This window comes from Ambystoma mexicanum, chromosome 7q (genome assembly GCF_040938575.1).
Source record: "Ambystoma mexicanum isolate Mex_15411 chromosome 7q, UKY_AmexF1_1, whole genome shotgun sequence".
Lineage (NCBI taxonomy): Eukaryota > Metazoa > Chordata > Amphibia > Caudata > Ambystomatidae > Ambystoma > Ambystoma mexicanum.
The window spans coordinates 769,304,450-769,327,133 of record NC_090941.1 but is presented as its reverse complement, the minus strand read 5'-3'; positions in this window follow the sequence as shown (position 1 = coordinate 769,327,133).

Genomic DNA, 22,684 nt, shown 5'->3' with positions numbered 1-22,684 from the left:
GGAAACATATCACTAAATAACTATATACAATGGCGGCGGGCCAGTCCAGCGGCTCACTTAGTGGTGTTCCGGGCCAGTACATCATCGAACTCCTCGTCTATGTCCCGGAGGCGGTCCTGTTCCATGGCCCCGAGGGTCCGCAGGGACTCCGACATGTTCACCTCCAACTTCCTGCGGATTGACTCGAGGCACTCGGCCCGCCTCAGGGCCCTCCGCATCTATGGCGTGGCCCAACCGCTGCCTCACGGAAGACACTTCCCGTCCAGGGTCCTCCTGCCCTCCGGCCGATGCCTGCCCCTCTGATGTTGAAGGCCCCGAGCTATCGTGGCTCCCACCTACAGCCTCCTGCTGCTGCAGCTGCTGCTGTCCATGTGCCTTGTCCGATGGTGCCTGCACATCCTCCTCCAGCTGGGGTGCAGTCGTTGATGTGGCCACCCCTGCTGGACGTCCGACTCCTGACTGTGGCAGGGATCTGTTGTCCACCAGCCTGGCCGCAAGGTCGGAGGCAGCTCCACAGGGCACCCAGGTGACACATGGGTGGGAAGATGGCATGGAGGACGACTGGGGCATAGGGGGTTCCGTGGAGGAGGGGGTCGGAACAAGGTCCAGGAAACGGAGGAATCCAGCCCTGGTGAGCTGTCCCAGTGGGTCATCGCAGTCAACGAGCCATGCAAGAAGACGTGCAGACTCATCATGAAAAGACTGCAGGTCAGCTCCCATGGCCCGTTGACGCAACGCCACCCCACCCTGGACAGGCTCAACCTGGTGCAGGATAGCCACATCCGCAGGGAGAGGAAGGCCAGGTGTTGTAAGCCAATCCCCTCCCTGAGAACGGGTCTGGAGGTAGGCATCCCCGCTGGTGCAAGATGATGCAGTGACAGGAGCAGGGACAGGATTGCACACAGGCACCTCCGCGGCGGCCTGTGCTGCCTCCTGTCCCAGATCCTGCACTGCACCACTAGCACCAGTGGAATCCCCACCTCCAGACCCCGCCTCTGTCGCTTGCACGGCCTCCTCCTCCTCCAAACCCCCCACCAACCTGGATGACTCCGTGCCATCTTCCTCCGTTGGGCCCTGTGGGGTCCCAGCTGCCCCTTCTGCTGCCGAGGAGTCCAACTCCAACCTCCACCTCTTGGACCTCCCCTCGGCAGCTGCGGCCTGGGACACGGCACCGGACTTCTCACTCCCCGACGAGATCAGAACCTGGGAGGGGATCCGGGCCTTGCGTCTCCGGCTGGTGGTGCGACCCCTGCCGCTGTGCTCCACAGCACCTTCTCCGCCCTCTTCATCAGTTGACGCTGCAGACAGGGAGAAAGAAAACACAGGCATCAGGGCACTGTCCAATGAACTCATACACACATGACAGTCATACATGAGTGGCATTGGTAAACCTCAGACATGGCATCACAATCCCCAACACACATGTCATTTCAACTTGCACACATGAGCCATACCACAGGCATATTGCAACAGCTAGCACCATCCATTCACATACAACAGCATGAGCAGCCAAAGGTCATACACACATCACATGCAACATAGGGAGTACACTACACATGCACACACACCACCAAACTTGCATGCATGTGTACACCTCCGCCAACTGTCGCAGTGTTCCGATCGACATCCATGTCACACCTGACAATCATTCCTCCACATCCTGTGCCATGCAAGCCCACACACACAAGCACCATCCATGTGTCACACATGAGACCCCTCGCATGTGTCACCCTCACGGCCCTGTACAACCCCCCCTACTTGCCCACATAAAAATACATGTTCAACCTGCACACTCCTGGCACACCTCACGCACAGCTTACAATCAGTATGCATGTACACTTACCGCTCAACTCCAGACGGGTCTGCCTCTCAAGGACCTGGCTGTGGAGCGCTGGGGATATGCGTTCCAGGACCCTCATCTGATCTTCCGACAAGTGGCCCCGGCGCCCCTTAGCATCCGCTGCCTTCAGGAGGCGCCGGGCCTTGTTGAGGGTCCTGGACCTGAAGTCCTCCCAGCACTTCCTGACACGTTCGTAGTCGCGGACTGCCACCTCCTCCACGTTGATGGCAGTCACAATGTCCATCCAGATCCGAATCCGTCCTTCCTTGTCGGCGGGCAACCTTCCGAAGAGGGCATCATACTGCCCCAGGACATGCTCCACCAGGACACCAACTTCGGTGGCAGTGAAGCTGGTGCCCCTCTGCCTCGTTGGCCGGGGGTTGCCACTGGTGCCAGATGTTGCAGTGCCCGACATGGCAACCCCAGAGGCAGGAATGGGTGGGCAACTGGGTCCTGGGGCTGGGCTGTGGGGCGATGGAAAAGCAGTCGGGAGTCTTCGGTTCCAGCAGGGGTGGTCACAGCAACAGCACCCCTGGCTGATGTGCAGGCAGCAAATGGCAGGGCACGTGTGCAGCAGGCAGTCAGGCAGCAGCAGATTGCAGGTGGGAGCGTGCTCAGGGCTCTGGGGGGCAGTAATTCGGCCTTCTGGGCAGGAGCGTGGTGTTCCATGTGTGAACGCGTGGCCAGCTTGATACGGAGTGATTTTGCACGTGAAAATCCAGCACGTCTGCGTGTAATTCGAGGAAAGGCCCTTAGCGCGTAAGCGCGTCAGCACACGTCTGTACATTCATTGGCCCAAAGGCCACCAGCGTATGCAGGTCTATGAAGTCACGTGCACGTTGAATATGGCACACGTTTGAAATGTTGCGTGTTAAAAAAATGAAAGACACGTCCGAGTGTCAAAGTGTGTAATTGGTGGAAATAGCGCGTACACGCGGAAGTGACAAAGCGTGTAATTGGTGGAAATAGCACGTACACGCGGAAGTGACAAAGCGTGTAATTGGTGGAAATAGCGCGTACACGCGGAAGTGACAAAGCGTGTAATTGGTGGAAATAGCGCGTACACGCGGAAGTGACAAAGCGTGTAATTGGTGGAAATAGCGCGTACACGCGGAAGTGACAAAGCGTGTGATTGGTGGAAATGGCCCTAGCGCGTACACGCGGAAGTGACGCTGGACATGTGGGCCTGCATAAAAGGTACGTGTAGAACACCATTTCCTTGTACGTGCTTTTCGTGGAGAGCGAGTGGGTGAAATCTGTACTTCTTGTCGTTTCACACGCGATTTACTTCACGGCGTTTCAAGTTCGTACTCCCTGTTACCTCTGACAGCTTTTTCTCTTTTTTCTCTTTTTCTGGTTTTCCTGGGCCCGTTCCCTCAAACAGCGTTCCCTTCTACTGTTGTCCTGTCTCCTCAGACAGCGTACAATTCTTCTTTTGGCGGAGGTGTTGCCAACCAAACGCGCTTCTTTTTCACACTCTTTTTCCTGGCAGACGGTGAGTCACGCACGTATCTAACATCTGTGCTTGTCCCGTGTGTAGCCTACCCCTTCAGAGGTCATTCTAGGCTGCGTGTGACACGCATACGTTCATTCTTGTGTTACTGGGTGCCACAGCGTAGTGCAGGTTTTTTTTTCCGCACACGTGGTCTAGGAGGAGTTGCGTGCACGTCATCTCCCTTTTTTGGGCTTCCTGAGCGTTGCGTGACCCGTCATCTTTCCCCAGGGGTCACATTCAGCCTTGCTAGAGCACTAGGGTACAATTACCATCTGGTACCCAACCCCTTTGACCCCCAATTGCCCAGGACAATAGTTTACAGCCACTCCCATACGCACATTAACATCAGTGCCATGGTTGGGAGGCGAGGAATCCGTAAGGGTGGCAAAGGTGGACGAGCCACAAGTGGTGGCCGTGGTGGATCCGGTAAGGGACGTGGTCGTTACTTGCAGGGTGACCCTGTCCCGCCATGTGTGGAGGACCAGTCAAGGGCACCCATAATCCCCCCCCACCCTGGTTGAGGCTGATGTGGCTGACACCATCCATGCTCAGCCCTTGTTGGACCAGCCCATTGTGGCACCAGACCTGGCTGACTCCATGGCTGACTTCCAGGTCAGCAGGCCTATGACACGTGCGCTGGTGCACGTTGATGTCATCAGGCCACGTGGGTCAGGGGCAGCAAGGTCATCTGCTGCCCCAAGTAGGCAGGGTGGAGAGGCTGCAGGGGCAGCTGCGGCTCCATCCACCCCAGCTCTCACACACCCAGCCAGGACAGTGTCGGTCCTAGTCCATCCTGCTGACATTCCCCCTGACACCATTACACTTGAGCCAATGCCTGCACCAACTCCCATGCTGAGTGCGCAATCCCACACTCCTGATACAGAGTCCACCAGGGCTCCTGCCCCTAGTGTCCAGAGCGGCGTAGGACACTCAGGATCACCACCACCTTCCAAGCGGAAGAGGAAGAGTGCTCGTCCGGCACAGGCTGATGCCCCAGACACGGCTACACAGTCCGGCCCGTCGAGGAAGCCCAGCTTCACGGATGCCGAACTGAATGCACTTGTCGAGTATGTGTCCGCACATGATAACGAGATGGTCATTGTTGCAGGATCGAAGACCACACCTGCACAACGCCAGGCACACTAGCAGACCGTTGCGGACATCGTAAGTGCCCTTGGAATCGTGAGGCGCACAGCCATTGATTGCTATAAGCGCTGGAATGACCTAAAGCGCAGGGCAAAGAATAAGCTGGCCTCAAGTCATGCCGCAACTCTAGTGACTGGAGGTGGGTCTCCAGTAGAAGACATGGAACTCACTCCACATGAGTCAGTCGCTGGGACCTACGTCACGGAGGAACAGATCCAAGGCGTGGGAGATCTGCCTGATTATGAGGCATTGTCCGGTGAGTGCACATGCATGTGTGTGTCATCCATGTGCATGGTGTGTGTGTGAGGGCTTCTGTTTGTGTGCCAGGTGAGGGTGTGTGCGCCTGAGTCGTTTGGGTCACCCATGTGCTTCATGCAATACATTCTGCGCAGCAGCATTTGGCCATAGCAGTATCCCTTCTGCCAACAGTAGACATCTAGCCCAACAGCACGCCAGTTGCCCTTGAAGTGTCACCTTGCCACAACATTGTTGCTTATTTTTCTCTGTTCATTCAGGCAGATTGTTTGCATTCCACCACTTTTACTAGGCATTTCTCAGTCCTCTAGTCACATGTCTGACATGGCTATGGTAAAGTGGAGTGACTTTGTTACCTGGATATCATTTGTTTAGACATGTGCCTGTGCAATCGGACCATTTTGGACTGGCAGCTCCAGGTGAAAAATCAGACCTGTTTGAATTAGAAAAGCTATTACATGAGGGAACTGGACTGAATGAATAAGTGCTGCCCTCCTCTCCATCTTCACTCAATAGCAATGGTACATGCCATCTGTGTGATGGCATGTGTATTTCACCTGGCAATCACAGGCCAATGTGTGATGCCACTGCCAGGCAGCATGCAGAAAATGTGTTCATCTTCCATCTTGGTGTCATCAGTGTGTGCCATTTGCCTGCCCTTCATACGCAGTGAGGGTGCATGCATGGGAGGGTTTTAGTCATGTGGGACATGTGTCAATCAAGTACTGGTTCTGTTGCTTCTCAGCCCTCATTGTCTGCCATGGTGCTAATGCCTGTTTCCATTTGTTTGCTTTTATGTCTTTGCAGGGGAAGACGCACCTGATACTGCTGGGGTTGTGGAGATGGTGCAGACCCAGGAGGGGTCCGAGGGCCGACCGACCACCAGTGAGGGACGTGGTGTGGTGGTGGGTGAGAACCCACAACTGCTGCAGGTCGTGCTCTCAAGGGGTGTCTCTGGCTGCACCTCCCCCGAGCTGTACTCAGGTGTTGATTCGGATGATGAGACCTACGTGCCGTCGCAGGTGAGTGTTCCTGGGAGGGATTCTGTTCTGTCCCACCCACCTGCACCAGGGTCAGAACCCTCAATGGGGATGTCAGTGTTGGCAGCTACGCCTTTGTTGGTTACGGATGCAGGGTCACACTCCGCGACATCTGATCCTGTTCCTGGGCCAGCAGATCAGAGGGGGAATGCAGTCCTGCAGCCTCAGGCAGTGCCGGCACAGCAAGGCGCAGTTCACCTTGCCCCAGACAGGTGTGCTGCCCGCCGACGTGGTGGCCGTACACCACCTGGCAATACCGCATGGGAGCAATCCATTTACGGTATGGCAACCCAACAGGCAGCATCATCAGAGATGATGGCTCAGGCCATGGATAGGGTGGCCACTTCCATTGTCCCCCCCGAAAGGCTGATGGAGCGACTACAGCAGGCAACCGACTCCATCTGCCAGTCACACAGGGAGGAGATGTTGGCGTCCAACAGGGACAGGCGGGCGGCACTGGCGACTCTGCAGGAAGCCATCTCCATAGAGTCCCAGGGCCACAGGGAAGCCCTGAGGCTAGAACTCCTTCACCTCAGGACGACTCTTGTTGAGCTTGAGGCTTCAACAAACCGAAGGACAGAACAGCAGCTGGAGCGTCTCACCCGTACGCTCTCAGCTGAGATGCAGGCAACTAGGGCGGAGGTCCGGGCATCCTGTGAGTTGTTGCATGGGGACCTCCGCACACTCATCCTCCAGAACGAGACCTACCACACCCACATGCTTGCAGCCATGGAGGAACAGACTAGGGCCTTGCGTGGGCTGCCTCCCATAGTGCAACCACCTCCGGATGCAGCTGCACAGGGTGATAATAGCGACAGCAGTGATACTCCCACAATAGGGTAGCCGTGTGGGCCATGAGCCTATGGAGGTGTTTTTTTTCTTCGCAAGATCCACACAGGTGGGTTTTGGTGTGCACCCTGTCCTCGGACCTCCTGGGTGGCCTCCCCAACCCCCCCCCCGGGCCCATTAATGGCCATTTTTTTTTTTAATTATTATTTTTTTTTTTTATTTATTTTTTTTTTTTTTTGTGGATAATGTGTTGCCTTCTGTGGCTCCCGTGGGCATACGCTGCATTGTGGCTGGGCACATGCAGGCTTGTCATGTATTTGGTTCAGATGCTTGGGTTTTTGTCACACACACCCCTCCTGCTTCCCGTTTCCATGGGCTTGCAAAGGGTGTGCCCAAGTGACATTGACGTACATGGTGACATTGGACTCCCACTACATGTGTAGGTAGTCTAGTCAATACTGTGTATACATTCCTAGTGCATATTGCTGTTGTGTTGTACACTGCATGTTGCATTGATGTGTAACTCATCATCCGTGTCTACCTCCTAATTTGCAGGTCCTTTCCTCATGTCTACACAAGGCCCTCTACTTTGGAGATGGGGTCCATGTTGGCAGCAGTGCACCTACAACTCTACATGGCGGCAACACTGTACAGTTGGAAGTGGTGGGAGTGCCGGCATTTCCAGGTGGTGAGACTACTAATTCCTTACATTCGTAATGTCATGTTAATGGTAGTTTTGAGGGTCAGTAGCTGATAAGTGTTATTGCTAAATACCTGCTCAAGTGTGTTGTTGGTCCTGCATTACTGTGACCATTTCAGGTGTCGCGAGTTTCAATTAGGGACACTGTACATTGTGACACTTGTGTCATGTTGTGGGGATTACTTTGTTTACCTGCACATAGCATGACATGGCACGGTGTGTCGTGCGGCGGTGCTGGGGATGGGTTGGGTGACATGGCACTGTCCTCATGTTGCATTTTGCAAGTGGGTATTCATTTTAGCTGCATGAATGTGTTTTTTCACGAAACTGCATTGGTGGTGTCTGTGTAGGTAGGGATGCACACATTGTAACACTTCCAGGTGAACAATTTCAGGCTGATATGGTTTTGACGGTTGATTCTCCAGACATTCAGGATCAGTGTCAGGTTGAGTCATCATTGATTGTCAGATGGTATGTGCCAGGGCAGTTTGCACTCCACAGGGGTGTGATTTCTATGTAAAGTAATTAGCCACTAGCTGTGTACGGGCTGCCTCCCCCCGTGCCCTTTCCCCTCCCATGCGCAGCGGGCGTGCATGTGGTTGGGGATGTGGGGGCACCACCATGTCCACGGCCAGGCCCCGGCGTGTTGCAACGTTGTGCAGGACACATGCTGCCACTATGATCCTGCACACTACTGGGGGAGCGTATAACAGCTGCCCGCCAGAACGGTCAAGGCAGCGAAAGCGTGACTTAAGCACTCCAAATGCGCGCTCCACTATGCCCCGGGTTGCAATGTGGGCTGTGTTATATCTTACCTCGGGTGGCGTGGTGGGGTTCCGAATTAGCATCATCATGTGGGGGCTGAGAGGGTAGGCACTGTCCCCTGTGGAGGTGGTGATTGGTATCATTGGTGGGGTTGTGACCTTGCTCAGTATCTGACATGCATGCATGTGCAGTGGCATTCATACTCACCAAGCAGCCATGTATCGCCATGCCGCCCAGCTTCTAGGTCCCGGCTTAGGGTGGACATTCGGTAAATGAAGCTGTCGTGGGTGGACCCGAGATAGTTGGCATATCCTGAGGTGATGATTCCCTTGGCATTACATACTACCTGCACGTTGATGAAATGCCAGTGCTTGCGGTTCCTATAGATGTGCTCAGATGCCCTGGGGAGACGTAGAGCCACATGGGTGCAGTCGATGGCACCTAGCACTTTGGGGAATCGTGCCACACCGTAAAATTCCAGGGCGGCAGCATGCCTTTCTGCAGGTGTTCTGGGCAGGTATATGTGCCTGCGGACTGATGGGCGTGCAGTGATGATGTTCAAGACCTGGTGTAGGCAGCGTGACTGCGTGGCCTGTGACACCCCACCCACTATGGCACTTGTCCGCTGAAATGATCCAGTGGCTAAGAAGTGCAGTACATTGAGGACCTTCTCCAGGGGGCTGAGTGCTTGGGAGCACAGGGTGGGTGATGTGAGGTCATCCTCCCACTCACTCACCAGGTCCAGTATTATGTGTGGTGGAAACCTGTACCTCCCATACACCTGGTCATCAGGCATCCCGAAAAGGCTGGTTCTGGGTGTGAATATTCTGGCCCTGACTATCCTCCTCCTCCTCCTTTGGTAGCCCACGGCCATTGCTGCTAGGAACGGTATATTCATCCTGGCGTCTGAGCTTGTTAGTTTTTTGCGCGCAAATTTATGCGTCGCGGGTCGACGTATGCCTGCTTCCTACTGGCGTACGTGTTTCTTTGCGCGTGTTGTAGGCGAGCGTGTGAAACTTCCCGCGCACCCCTGAAATCCAGTACCCAGGCCAATAGCGTGTGGAAATTCCCGCGCACCCCGGTATACACGTGCGCTGATGTACTCGCGTGTGAAACTTCCCACGCACCCCTGAAATCCAGTACACAGGCCAATAGCGTGTGGAAATTCCCGCACACCCCGGAATACACGTGCGCTGATGTACTCGCGTGTGTAAGTGCCCGCGCACCCCTGAAATACACGTACATAGGCCAATCGCGTGTACACGCACTTTTGTCCAATTACACGCGATGACACTCTGACGTGCAGTCTTTCCACGTGTGCTCCGTCATCACGTGCTATGAGGGAAACACCTGTGCGGGTCATGTATGGAAATGTCCATGGCATGCACCATGCCTGTTACTGTGTGTGTTTTGCCTGGACTGACCCATGTGTTGTGGAGGGACATGATGGAAGTGTACTTTGACAGTGGTACTCATCTGCTATTGCTTCCTGTCTAGGCGACCATTGAACAGTACCCTGATGCTTGTGTTCTATGTCTCCCTCTACGCAGCGGCTAGTGAAGAAGAGGGTGGAGACGGCGCTGTGGAGCAAGGCGGCGGGGATGCCCCCACGGCTGCAGCGGAAGGGGTGGGTGAGCCCCCACAGGGGCCTGCTACGGCGGAAGACGGTGAGGAGCCATCCAGGTTGGTGGTTTCCACAGAGGAGGAGGAGGCCACCATTGAGGCGCATATGGGGCCTGGTGGGGGCATCCCTGCTGGTGCAAGTGGTGCAGTCCAGGGGCAAGGGCAGGAGGCAGCACAGGTCACCGTGGAGGGGCCTGTGCATGTCGCTGTCCCTGACCCTGTGAGTGCACCACCATGCACCAGCAGGGATGCCCCGTCCCAGGCCCGTCCCCAGGTAGAGGGGATGTCCATGTCACCTGACTCCCCTCCACCTGCGGACGAGGGGACCCGTATGGAGAAGGTCCTGATTGGGGTCGCGATGCGCGGGGGTGCAATTCGTGATGACGTGCATGCTTCCCAGGAGGAGCACGGACGTCATCATGAAGAGCACCATGCCGACGTGGCCCAATTGGGATCTTCCATGTTCGGGGGTTTCCTGCATGTGTCGGCCAATCTGGCGGCCCTCTCCTCCTCTGTGGAGGCTATACGCCGGTCGTTCTCCTTGCCGTCTTCCGGCCCAGATGCCACCAGGGCCCCCTGTGGACCTGCCCTGACCAATGCAGCCAGCTCGGTGGGGATCCCATCCCTGCCACAGTCGGGAGTCGGAGGTCCAGCAGGGGTGGACACCACAGCAACTGTACCCCAGCAGATGGAGGATGTGCCGGCATCATCAGGCAGGGCACGTGCACGACGGCGTCGGTGGATTCCATCAGCCTGGATGCCGTCGTGCTGGCAGAGGCAGTTGCGTCGGAGGCAGCAGCAGAGTCAACGTGGGAGGCATCATGGCTCGGGGCCATCAACATCGGAGGGGCAGGCATCGGCCGGAAGGGCAGGAGGACCCAGGACAGGAAGTGTCTTCCGTGTGGCTGCGGTTGGGCCAGCAGATAGGTGCGGAGCGGCGGCGGGCGGAAGAGGCGCGGCTCACGAGGGTCAGGGCGGAGAACTCCATGCGGAGGGCCCTGAGGCGGGCCGAGTGCCTCGAGGCAATCCGCAGGGGATTGGAGGAGCAGATGGCGTCGTCCCTGCGGACCCTCGGGGCCATGGAACAGGACCGCCTCCGGGACATAGACGAGGAGTTTGATGATGCCCTGGCCCGGAACACCACGGAGTGAGCCGCTGGATTTGCCCACCGCCTTTGTATATAGTTCTTTAGTTTTAGGTTTCCTTTGTTTCTTCTTATGATTTGGAGTCGACGGACACTGCTCCACTTTTTGTAGGTTGCCAGTCATTTGGTCGAAAACAATTGGTCGACTGGACAACTGGTCGAATCAATTTGGTCGAAAACCAAATGGTCGAATTTGTTATTTTTTTTATTTTTACCCCTTTTTTTTCCTTTCTTTTTTTTTTTTCTACACGAAAACCCACAAAACACATATATAAATAAAAAAATAAAATTCGACCATTTGGTTTTCGACCAAATGACGTCGACCAAATTGCAGTCGACCAGTTTCTAGTCGACCAAATGACTGGACACCCTTTTTGTATATAGTTGGATTTTAGTTAGGGTTTTTTGTAGGTTTCCTTTGTTCAGTTGGGCTCATGGACCCTTGGATGTTTTGTACATAGTTCTTCATTGGATTGTTTTATTTTTTTATTTTCAATTTATTCTCCATGGAGCAATGGTCTTTGCATTTATTTTTCTCTGTCGGATTGATTTTATTTTTTATTTGACTTTGGACAACATTTTTTTGGATTTGGATTTGTAGTTTTGATTTTTTTGGACGGACATGCAGCTTATCTTTTTTTCATTGCCATTGTAGTTTGTTTCATTTCATTTGCATTCAATTTTTTTTAATACAATTTTGTTTTCATACTTCACTGTGTGGTGTCATCTCATTGGTTTCATGCATGTCATGTTGGGTGTTTTCCCATTCAATGGCAACCATTGTGTGTGACGGACATGGGTTCATTTGCTTTATGAACATTGGGGTGTAACATGTAATTTCCATTTCCATGTGGGTGAATGGGTTACTTGGTAGGGCCTTTTGGCTGTGGAGGCTGACCATAACGCACATGATTGGGGATTGTGAGGACCTGGGTGCAGGGGGACATGAGTGGGGGCCTGGTGGGGGCTGCCCATGGTGGCTGGGGGGTGGGGGTGGTGGGAGACATGAGTGGGGGCCTGGTGGGGGATGCCCATGGTGGCTGGGGGGTGGGGGTGGTGGGAGACATGAGTGGGGGCCTGGTGGAGGCTGCCCATGGTGGCTGGGGGGTGGTGGGAGACATGGGTGGTGGCCTGGTGGAGGCTGCCCCTGCACTGCTGGGGGGGGTGGGGGTGGTGGGAGACATGAGTGGGGGCCTGGTGGAGGCTGCCCATGGTGGCTGGGGTGGGGGTGGTGGGAGACATGAGTGGGGGCCTGGTGGAGGCTGCCCCTGCACTGCTGGGGGTGGGGGTGGTGGGAGACATGAGTGGGGGCCTGGTGGAGGCTGCCCCTGCACTGCTGGGGGGTGGGGTTGGGTGGAGACATGAGTGGGGGCCTGGTGGGGGATGCCCATGGTGGCTGGGGGGTGGGGGTGGTGGGAGACATGAGTGGGGGCCTGGTGGGGGATGCCCATGGTGGCTGGGGGGTGGGGGTGGTGGGAAAGATGAGTGGGGGCCTGGTGGAGGCTGCCCATGGTGGCTGGGGGGTGGTGGAAGACATGGGTGGGGGCCTGGTGGGGGATGCCCATGGTGGCTGGGGGGTGGGGGTGGTGTGAGACATGGGTGGGGGCCTGGTGGAGGCTGCCCCTGCACTGCTGGGGGGGTGGGGGTGGTGGGAGACATGAGTGGGGGCCTGGTGGGGGCTGTCCATGGTGGCTGGGGGGTGGGGGTGGTGGGAGACATGGGTGGGAGCCTGGTGGGGGCTGCCCATGGTGGCTGGGGGGTGGGGGTGGTGGGAGACATGGGTGGTGGCCTGGTGGAGGCTGCCCCTGCACTGCTGGGGGGGTGGGGGTGGTGGGAGACATGAGTGGGGGCCTGGTGGAGGCTGCCCATGGTGGCTGGGGGTGGGGGTGGCGGGAGACATGAGTGGGGGCCTGGTGGAGGCTGCCCCTGCACTGCTGGGGGGTGGGGGTGGTGGGAGACATGAGAGGGGGCCTGGTGGAGGCTGCCCCTGCACTGCTGGGGGGTGGGGGTGGGTGGAGACATGAGTGGGGGCCTGGTGGGGGATGCCCATGGTGGCTGGGGCGTGGGGGTGGTGGGAGACATGAGTGGGGACATGGTGGTGCTGCCCCTGCACTGCTGGGGGGTGGGGGTGGTGGGATACATGAGTGGGGGCCTGGTGGAGGCTGCCCCTGCACTGCTGGGGGGTGGGGGTTGTGGGAGACATGAGTGGGGGCCTGGTGGGGGATGCCCATGGTTGCTGGGGTGTGGGGTGGTGGGAGACATGAATGGGGGCCTGGTGGGGGCTGCCCATGGTGGCTGGGGGGTGGGGGTGGTGGGAGACATGAGTGGGGGCCTGGTGGAGGGTGCCCCTGCACTGCTGGGGGGTGGGGGTGGTGGGAGACATGAGTGGGGGCCTGGTGGGGGATGCCCATGGTGGCTGGGGGGTGGGGGTGGTGGGAGACATGAGTGGGGGCCTGGTGGAGGGTGCCCCACACTGCTGGGGGTTGGGGGTGATAGGGGCCATAAATGGGGGCCTGGTGGAGGGTGCCCCTGGATGCTGGGGGGTAGGGGTGCAGGGGGACATGAGTGGGGGCCTGGTGGTGCTGCCCCTGCACTGCTGGGGGGTGGGGGTGGTGGGAGACATGAGTGGGGGCCTGGTGGTGCTGCCCCTGCACTGCTGGGGGTGGGGGTGGTGGGAGACATGAGTGGGGGCCTGGTGGAGGCTGCCCCTGCACTGCTGGGGGGTGGGGGTGGTGGGAGACATGAGTGGGGGCCTGGTGGTGCTGCCCCTGCACTGCTGGGGGGTGGGGGTGGTGGGAGACATGAGTGGGGGCCTGGTGGAGGCTGCCCCTGCACTGCTGGGGGGTGGGGGTGGTGGGAGACATGAGTGGGGGCCTGGTGGGGGATGCCCATGGTGGCTGGGGGGTGGGGGTGGTGGGAGACATGAGTGGGGGACTGGTGGGGGATGCCCATGGTGGCTGGGGGGTGGGGGTGGTGGGAGACATGAGTGGGGGCCTGGTGGAGGCTGCCCCTGCACTGCTGGGGGGTGGGGGTGGTGGGAGACATGAGTGGGGGCCTGGTGGGGGATGCCCATGGTGGCTGGGGGGTGGGGGTGGTGGGAGACATGAGTGGGGGCCTGGTGGAGGCTGCCCCTGCACTGCACTGCTGGGGGTTGGGGGTGCAGGGGGACATGAGTGGGGGCCTGGTGGAGGCTGCCCCTGCACTGCTAGGGGGTGGGGGTGGTGGGAAACATGAGTGGGGGCCTGGTGGTGCTGCCCCTGCACTGCTGGGGGGTGCGGGTGCAGGGGGACATGCGTGGGGGCCTGGTGGAGGCTGCCCCTGCACTGCTGGGGGGTGGTGGTGGTGGGAGACATGAGTGGGGGCCTGGTGGGGGATGCCCATGGTGGCTGGGGGGTGGGGGTGGTGGAAGACATGAGTGGGGGCCTGGTGGGGGATGCCCATGGTGGCTGGGGGGTGGGGGTGGTGGGAGACATGAGTGGGGGCCTGGTGGAGGGTGCCCCTGCACTGCTGGGGGGTGGGGGTGGTGGGAGACATGCGTGGGGGCCTGGTGGAGGCTGCCCCTGGATGCTGGGGGGTGGGGATGCAGGGGGACATGAGTGGGGGCCTGGTGGTGCTGCCCCTGAATGCTGGTGGGTGGGGGTGCAGGGGGACATGAGTGGGGGCCTGGTGGTGCTGCCCCTGCACTGCTGGGGAGTGGGGGTGATAGGGGCCATGAGTGGGGGCCTGGTGGAGGGTGCCCCTGGATGCTGGGGGGTGGGGGTGCTGGGTGACATGAGCAGGTGTGCAGGGTAGTCCCCTGTGGTGTCTGCTGCCTGCAGGGGCCATGGAGGGTGTACAGGGAATACCTGGGAGCACACAGCCAAATCGCGTGTAGAATTTCCCACGTACCCCTGAAAAACACGTACCCAGCCAAATCGCGTGTGTAAATTCCCGCGCACGTACCCGGCAAATCGCGTGTGGAACTTCCCACGCACCCCTGAAGTCCACGTACCCTGCCAAATCGCGTGTGGGACTTCCCGCGCACCCCTGAGATTAACGTACCCAGCCAAGTCGCGTGTGTAAATTCCCGCGCACGTACCTGGCCAAATCACGTGTGAAACTTCCCGCGCACCCCTGAAGTCCACGTACCCTGCCAAATCGCATATGGGACTTCCCGCGCACCCCTGAGATCCACGTACCCAGCCAAGTCGCATGTGTAAATTCCCACGCACGTACCCGGCCAAATCGCGTGTGGAACTTCCCGCGCACCCCTGAAATCCACGTACCCTGCCAAATCACGTGTGGGACTTCCCGCGCACCCCTGAGATCCACGTACCCAGCCAAGTCGCGTGTGTAAATTCCCGCGCATGTACCCGGCCAAATCGCGTGTGGAACTACCCGCGCATCCCTAAAATCCACGTACCTTGCCAAATCGCGTGTGAGACTTCGCGCGCACCCCTGAGATTCACGTACCCAGACAAATCACGTGTGTAAATTCCCACGCACGTACCCGGCCAAATCGCGTGTGGAACTTCCCGCGCACCCCTGAAATCCACGTACCCTGCCAAATTGCGTGTGAGACTTCCCGTGCACCCCTAAGATCCACGTACCCAGCCAAGTCGCGTGTGTATATTTCCACGCATGTACCCGGCCAAATCGCGTGTGGAACTTCCCGCGCACCACTGAAATCCACGTACCCTGCCAAATCGCGTGTGAGACTTGCCGCGCACCCCTGAGATCCACGTACCCAGCCAAATCGCGTGTGAAAGTTCCCGCGCACCCCGGAATACACGCACACGTTATTTTTCAGTCAGCGGGTGTCCGTGTTTGTGGGTACCCCTTTGCACGTCATTTGTCCTGGAGGGCCACAGTATAGGACATTCATCATGGCTGTATATAGGTGCTATTTGTTGGCGCACCTTTTGGCGCACATTTATTACAGGCACTGAGACGCTACCGCCTGCTTTCTTGTGGCGGTCGTGTTTGTGCCTGTGCGCTGGTTTGAATGTGCGCTTTTTTGCCCTATTCGATTCCATGAATACGTGTTGTAGGCGAGCAGGTGGGCGTTCCGCGCACTTGCACCCTGTACTTCCCCCGTGACACCCACATTTTGGCAAGTTGTTCCCCATTCCGAGTGTTACGCCCCGTGTTCCGCCTACTTTTGTTGTGTGCTCCGAACTATGTGCGATTTTCGCTGTGGCCTGTGCGAATTTCGCTGTGACCTGGCGCACGCCGTTAGATGGCCTGTGCGCCAACGTGCGCCGCACACTTTTTTTGCGCACATCCGATGGTTTTCTCGCGCACGGCCTTCCATGAATCGATGTGCGCTGCTTTTCGTGCGATTTTCGCACTTGCACTGCGATTTTCGCTATTCTACTGCGAATCGCACGTTTTTGGCCACTTGCGCCGCGCTAATTATTCCATGAATCGGCCTGTAAGTGTGTTTGCTTTAAGGTCTATCTGAGATGGGGGAAAGTAATGCATGTATGGAAGTTGGCTTGCTAGACTGAGGGCATCCTATCACAGCAATGAGTATGTTGTGTGCGGGATCATGTTAAGAATGTTGATGATAAGTACTGTATTTGACATTTTAAGGCCACATGATCTTACTTAACCTCTCAACCAGCCTTTTGGTTTTGAAAAAGATGATAGAGAACCTGTATGTGAATTCACACTCATCTCATGTGGCTTTTTGTTCGCAATGTCATTACACTTCAGATAATTCCACTACTTCCTGATGCTGACTAGGCTGTAGAGAGCAAACATTAGTAATGTCTCTTCTTCACATATCACATTAATAGATGTTTTTTACATACACTGACCAGGGTACCCTGTACATCTTCACTCAGGGCTGTAGGGTGTTGTGTAGCTGAATGTGATGACTTCTGTTAATGATAAGACGTCAGAACTATATTCTCTGCTGAACTATGAGATATGTAAAAATGAAATTGATCAGTCACTTTTCTTAATGGAAATATGCCATTTAAATGTATTTATTTATTTAACATTTGTAGAGTGCTCCGAACCCGTGGGCATCTGGGCGCTGGTTACATAGCAGACAGGACAACAAACTAAACAGTAATGTTGGTAGTCTTATGGTCAGGTTGCTGATGTGGGTGTAGGACCCCAATCGTGAGTGCTATCCTTTATAAACCGAGGAAGCTGATTTACATGCATAGGAAGCCTGTGACTCAAGGATCTTGCATGAATAACCATGTTTTCAGATTCCTGTGGAAGGACCAGAGGGATGGATCAGATCTTAACGAGAGCGGCAGTGCATTCCACTGTTGGCTGCTACCACTGGGAAGCTGCGGTCCCCTGCTGTTTTTTCTTGAATGTAGGGACAGAGAGAACGTGTGAGCAGGCAGCTTGTGTGGGTCTGGTTGATTGTGGCTTGGTAAATTTACACAATAAGCAAGGAGGGGTGGTGTTAGCCAGGCATTTATGCGTTACTGAGAGAGACCTGAACATGATGCGCTCACAAACTGGCCAGTGGGCGTTTCTTCTAGCAGCCGAGATGTGCTCTTTTTTCTGAATGTTTAAGGCTGCTCTTAAGGCATTGTTTTGCATTACCTGGAGTTTTGGGATTTTACGAGCAATTGAGCCTGCAAAGAGGGTATTACAGTGGTCTATCCTGGAAATGATGAATGCTCTGACTATCGTGATACAGCTCTCAGAGGTGATGAACGGTCTGCAGGCGTTAATGAGTTTGGTTATGTATGCCGCCGCAAATGCAGTCGCATTCAATTGTCTTGTTAGAGAAAATGAGGAGTCTAAATAGACCCAAAGCATCTTTACTTCTTTAGCGACTAGGATGGTGTTCCCGCGTATAACAAAGGATTTGCAACTGCCCTTTAGCTTATTTAGTCGTGTTTCAGTTGCCAGAAGCAGTATTTCTGTTTTTTCATCATTTAAGCAAAGGGCATGTTGGGCCATCCAGGTTTGGGTGATTTGGTATATTTTTTTCAGTTCGGTGGAATCAGAGTTAGGTTGGCCAGATATGGTGATACACAAGGCCTTTTTTTACATAAATGATTTCAATATTTCATTTGCCACATATACAATCCATGTAAAGTTCTTTAATGCCTATTATGTGCATGTATTAACTGATCTCTGAATCAGACTTTTATTAGTTTACATTTAGGAAAACAATCTTTGTTACGATGTGCGCAATTACATTAAAAACAATGATAAAATGTGTTTTCTTGAATCAATTAATCATTCTCTCAACCCATGACATGTTTTCTCAAAGACCAAAACAAATGTTGTCATTCGACCAGGCACACATATTTGTTGTTAAAACCTCAAATACATCATCAGATCCCTTGATGTTACTGTAGGTGACCAGAAGTCTCATCCATGGCTAGTGATTAGTTATTTTTATATTGGTGGGTTATAAAACTACTTTGGTGCATCTAGTGGAACACATGACAGTAGACAATCCACAACAAAATAAGGAAATTCAATCCAAAATATTGTCACACAATCAAGGACTGTACTCCTTCGACTATTTACAGCTGTCAACACCCTGCAAAATATGATATGTCAATTATATCAGGAAACAATGCAAGAGGTCAGTTGCTGGCCACATTTCTACATAATAGACAATTAACCCAGTGGGATTAGTATATATGTTTACTGTTGTTAAATAGCCTACATTATGAACATTCCAGGCTTATTGCCTGGGACTCAAAAGGGACTAGGCCTGGGAGGTAAAAGGCCCAGTCACATAAGCCTGTGTTTAGGCAGCCAGGAAGGTAGGCCTCCATACTAATATGAAGGGTCTGACCGATGGTCCATTTCCTCCTGTGACCAACATCCACGCAGTGGGTTTCGGGGAAGAACAAAGGGGGCAGCCGACTGCCAGGCACTCAGGTACGGAAGGAAGGGGCCTGCAATGTTTAGGATCTACCTGGCAATGACGCACAGGGTGCAGGAATAAAGTAGTACCAAAGGGAGGCCACCAACTGGGCAGTTTGGTGTACCGCGGTCTGGAAATTACCGCCTGAGGTGTCTCCCTACCCTCAGGCACATACATTCGTATAAGAGTATGGGCAAAAAACAGCTCAGGCATATCCCGCTCTGCTCCTCCATACAGTGGGAGAATCTGCACAGGAGGTGAATGAAAAATACGAAAATCACCCGCCCTTTCTGCCCATGAGTGGCCAGTAACAGGCACACATGAATTAAGTAAAAAAATAAAAGAGGGGGGAGGGCAAAAAAAATCAAATGGATGAAAGAATGGACGCACAGCCAAACGCTGGCCACCAGTCGTAGGAAGAAGAAATGGCGGCATGGATCAGCCTCGAGTTGGCCCATCTCTGGTCTTATCAGCATCTGTGCCCCTGCTCACCTGATCCTATGATGCCCGAAAGCACATCATGACTGATTTCCTATTGTTTTGTTATGGTCTCTATGGTCAGCCACACTTTAGGAATCAGCTTTGGAGTTTTGTAACATCTGCGCACTTCAGTGCTTGTTTGCCCTCGAGACTGCTCCTGAGCTGGCAAAACCTCCTGTGGCCCACTTTGTTTTCCAGACTGTCTAGCCCTTGTTGTGTGCCGTGCAGCCACTTTGCTGCATAATAGCCATGGGGTAAGTGTTCTGGGGTTCAATTTGCTTAAATTACTAACCTTTGAACCAGCTTTTGAATTTTACAACATCCGCACACCTCAGTGCTTTTTTGCCATCAAGCCTGCTGCTGTGCCGGCAAAACTTCCTGCTTCCCCTGTCCCTACCCTGTTCCCCTCCCACCTGCATTGTGATTGGGCCGGCAGATCCTTTTAGGTCCTCCACCCAGGGCTACCCCTCTGCCTCTGCAGCGCCCTCGGTGAAAGGCCAGGGGAAAATGGAAGCTCCTACAGTAGCAGCTTCAGGGGCATGCAGCGCAGCTGTCAACCAGCAGCGTCTTGACAAGGTAAGAAATGTGCAGGCAGGGGGAACAGCAATTACTGCTCCCTATTTAGCTGTCCCTCCTCTCGCATTACTCCTATTACACAACAGGCTTTTTTCTCTCCATCTAGGAAAGTCAAATCTGGGTGTTTTGCATTTGCTGTGTTGTTTGAAATGTAGGCTTGTTTTCCCTATTTCTAGGAAAGTCGAATCTGGATGTTTTGCGTTTTGCGGTGTGTTTGAAATGTAAGCTTTTTTCACTCTTTCCTGGAAAGTCAAATCTCAGTGTTTTGCATTTGCTGTGTATTTGGAATGTAGACATTCCTCCCTCTATCCTTACAACTAGGCTTTTTACCTCTTTCCAGCGAACTCGCAACTAGGTGTTTTTGCCTTTTCTGCTGTATGCTTAAACTCAGCTTCAATCTAGATGGTTGCATTGCTCCCTCTCTCTCTCTCTCCCCCCTCCTTCTCTCTGCGCTCTCTGTCCATGGTGCTTTCAATCCCCCCTATCTTCTCTAACTGCAACTCTATCACCTATCCTATCTCTCTTTCGAAATCTGGAAGAAAAAAGTTCACGAAGGATCTCCTGATCTCCTGATCTCCAATCCACGCCTGCCCATCACTGATACCTATGTCAACGCTTCTTCCAGGCAGACTGTCACTGACATCCTCTTTGTTGTTCCCTCTCCCGATGTTTGGATTCCTCATATGATCTCAGTGCTTTCCCATTTCTCCTCCTCTCCAATTAATGGTGGCACCCATTGGGAAACACTATTGGCATATTTCCCATCCTCTAGAACCATCATTAATGTCTACCTGTCACTGTCATGGCCCAGCTCTCTCAGCCCAACCTCCTCCTTCTTGACATGCGTCTTCCATCTCTCATTATCTTCCTCCCTTCTCCTGCCACTGCTCCTTTTGCCACCCCTCTGGCCCCTCTGCCAACACCAAAAGGTGTACTCCATTCCTGTACCGCTCCTCGGAAGACTTTCAAAAGTAGCAGCCATATCCACTTAGCTACCCTCAACTCTCATCCTGCCGTTAAACACTCCTCTGACATCTGCTACCTCCTTGAAGGCCTTGACATCCTCGCTCTCACCGAGACATCATTCATGACCAGCTCTGTCACAGGTTTTGACACTCTCCTCCTGGAGGACTACAAGATCCTTTCTAAGCCCAGGCCTAACCGGTCCAGGGGCAGAGTGACCGTGATCTTCCCTGAATGGGTCCCTGCTACTATCATACCCACGCAGTGCTACTCCTCCTTTGAATGCCTTGTCTGCAGGCTTGGTGTCTCTCCTATCCTCGTGCGGACTCTTGCCACCATCTACAGGCCCCTTGGTCCGGTCTCCCTCTTCCTCTCAGAGTGGTCTGACCTCACCTCTTCTCTCCTGGCCTCCAACCATCTCCTCCTCAGAGACTCTAATATTCACAGTGACTTACCTGATGTAGCATCTGGACTCTTCTGCAACCTCTGTGACTCTCTTTCCTTCTCCATTCTTCCCTCCAGTCTGGCGCACTCTGTCGGACACATCACAGCAGACATCCCCATCTCCAACTGTAACACTACACCTCTCTCTTGACCTGACCATGCTCTCCTGTCCTCTCACCTGTATCTCATGGATCCCCCACCCCGGCTTGTCTCCTTCTCTGTCATTTGACCAATGAAGCGAGTGTCAGTTGCTGCTTTTGCCACCACCTTCATTCCCCCTCTATTCCTGCCACTGACTCTCACACTGACACAGCCCTTACTAACCGTCAACTCTCCATCTCCAACCCTCTGGACATCCTGCCCCTGTCATGAGTATCCGCATAAAGCCTGCCGCCAAGAGCAACACCTGGTATGACTCTGACCTAGCATCTCTGAAACGCAAGTGCAGAGCTTCTGAGTGGAAGTGGCAGGCTTCGAGCACATCCTCTGACAGACTGGCCTGCCACCTGCTTCAAAGGCAATACAGACTACCCATCCACTCATAGAAGACCTATATTCAAGCCCGCATCTCTGGGGCATCTAACAGCATGTTATGTTATGTTATGTTATGTTAATGTAACTTATTGAGCGCACGTTCACCAAGGTATCATGGTGCTGAAGAGAGAGATGAAAAGAAGAACAGTAGCAGGTTTATTGAAATATAAACCTATTCAGCAATTTCCTGAATACCAGATGATTAACAGACTGTTTCAGGGCCAGGGGGTGATCATTCCACAGTCGAGGGACAATGACAGAGAAAGCTCTACCTCCAATCCGGGCACGGTGAAAAAGAGGGACAACAAGAAGACCAGCAGAAACTGAGCATAGCTGTCATGTCGGAAGGTAGCGCAAGAACTTGGAACGAAGATACTCAGCCCCCTGATCATGCAACGCCCGGTGGACCAGACAGAGGGACTTAAAAATGATATGCTGAGATACCGGCAGCCAATGAAGGGACCACAACACAGGTGAAATGTGGGCCCCATAGGGGGAGCCTGTTGCAACTCTGGCCACCATATTCTGAAGACACTGCAATCTCTGAATTAGCACCTTAGGCTGAGCCAGATAAATCGAGTTGCAGTAGTCTAAATGACTGAGCAACAAGGCAGCGACCACAGGCGGGTGAAGGTGGCTGAACTGTTCAAAATCTGCAAGGAACTCACCAATCCTAATGCATTCTCTATTTCTCCTATACCTTCCCTGACCCCCTGCACTGGCCTCTCATTTCAGTACTAAAACTCAAGAAATCCTGTCCTCACTCTAATCTACACCTACCCCATCCCCTCAATAACTCCCAAGCCTCCCTTGGCCCCCTCTCTCCTTCCCGCCTACTCTCTTCTTTCTCTCCCCTATCACCTGAGGTCTCTAGACAAGTCCACTCGATGAAAGTCTCATCCAAGTAGGTGTTCCCCTAATCCTCCAGAACTATCAAGGACAACATTGCCTCCCTTGCTCGAGCCTTGGCCGATTTCTGCAATCACTCCTTTGCCACTCGCTTTTTACTGCTACTCCTCAAAAAGCCATTTGCCTACCCCTCCTGTCTTG